Genomic DNA, 2129 nt, shown 5'->3' with positions numbered 1-2129 from the left:
ACCAAAAGTATTTATTTAATCCTAAATTGGGTTTATATTTTGCGGCCTCTGCTCAAAAGAAAAAAGCGGGTGTAGTTCTTTATGTTAAGAAGGAATTGATGCCAAAGTTAATAGATGCTGATGCAGAAGGAAGATTTGTATTTGTTGAAACCACTTTGAATGGGAAAAAATGTCTTCTTGTGGGCTTATATGCACCCAATTTATATCAACAACAAAAGCAATTTTTCACTTTTTTGCATCAAAAGATAATGCAATTGGATTATAAATCTGTTATCATGATGGGAGATTGGAATGGTGTAATAGACCCAAAAAGAGATAAAAAGACTTCAGCTAAAACTTCAATGCAAATTAAATTGCCTAAAAGTTTTTTTGCATTACAGGAAGACCTTGAGTTAAGAGATATATGGCGTGAAAGGAATATGGGAGAAAGTGATTTCACCTTTTTTTCGGATAGGCATCAATCTTACTCCAGAATTGACTTTATCTTGATTACTACTGATTTGATTCCTAGGGTTAAGAAGGTGAAGATTTTTCCTAAGATATTGTCAGACCATAGTCCTGTATGGATGGAGATTTCAACTGATGGAGGTAGTAGAAGGACTTGGAGACTGAATGAGAACTTATTGAATTATGAAACAAATGTGCAGAAACTTAAAGATCATTTAAAAGAATTTTTTGCGTTGAATATGAATAAAGGCACCTCTATATCGATGGTTTGGGACGCAAGCAAAGCAGTTATGAGGGGTGCCTTAATTTCAATGAACTCTGTTTATAAGCGAAAACAGCAACAAAAGTACAAAGATATGGAGCAAGAGATAAAAATAAAGGAAAAAGCTTTCTCCTTAAATCCAATGGATAAGAGCTTAAAGGCATCTATTGTAATGCTGAAAGAACAGTATCATATGTTGCTTTCTGATCAAATTGCTATTACTTTGAAATATATGAAACATAATACATTTTGCAATGCAGATAAACCTGGAAGATGGTTAGCGTACCAATTACGTAAGAAACAAAAACAAAGACTTATTGAGAAAATGAACTATAAGGGTAAAGAAGCTTTTCAACAGGAATTGATTAAAAGGGCTTTTTCAGAATATTTTTCTAAATTGTATGCCTCTGAGAATATACAATCTGATGAAATAGATAATTATTTACAACAAGCAAATTTGCCTTGTCTTTCTGAGGATCAAAAAGGATTGATGAACGGTATGATCACGTTGGAAGAGATTGCAGAGGCATTTAAACAACTGAAGGTTGGTAAGGCCCCCGGTACAGATGGGTTCACTGCAATTTATTATAAAAAACTATCTGAAGAAATGTTAGAACCCTTGAGATGTCTTTTTAATGATATTTTAATGGGGGACAAATACCACCATCTTGGAGGTGTGCATTTATTTCACTTATACCAAAGGAGGATCAAGATACGACCCAGCCTAAAAATTTCAGACCAATATGTTTATTGAATACGGATTATAAGATTTTTGCAAAAATATTAGCTAATAGACTAATGCAAGTAATGAAACAGATTATTCATGTGGATCAGTCTGGATTTATAAATGGAAGATATATGAAGAACAATGTTAGACAAATTGTGAACTTGTTGGAGTATTTGGATAAAAATAATCAAATCCCGGCGGCCCTTATCTTCTTGGATGCTGAAAAGGCTTTTGATAAGTTGGACTGGCAATTTCTGCTACGGTTGGTTGATAGAATGAACTTTGGGGATAGATTTTCATCAGCGTTAAAGGCTATCTATCAACTACAGTTCGCTCAAGTGATTGTAAATGGGGGTTTGACAGATTCAATTAAAATTGAAAAAGGTACAAGGCAAGGCTGTCCATTATCCCCGTTACTGTTTATCCTGACTTTGGAGATTTTATTAATCAAGATTCGAGAGTCTTCACTTATAAAAGGAATAACTTTGGGTAATAATGATTATAAGCTTAGAGCTTTTGCTGATGATTTGGTTTTCATTTTGTCGGAACCAACTGACTCGGCAAGAAATTTGATACAGATATTGTCACATTACGGGAAGGTGTTTGGATTTAAAGTAAATAATAATAAGACTAAAATATTAGCTAAAAATATGTTTATGAAAGATATAGAAATCTTAAGTAATGTAACTGGTT

This window comes from Protobothrops mucrosquamatus, unplaced genomic scaffold, assembly GCF_001527695.2.
Source record: "Protobothrops mucrosquamatus isolate PMUCROS unplaced genomic scaffold, P.Mucros_1.0 scaffold_243, whole genome shotgun sequence".
In the NCBI taxonomy this organism is placed as follows: domain Eukaryota; kingdom Metazoa; phylum Chordata; class Lepidosauria; order Squamata; family Viperidae; genus Protobothrops; species Protobothrops mucrosquamatus.
Note: the sequence above shows the minus strand (reverse complement) of the source record.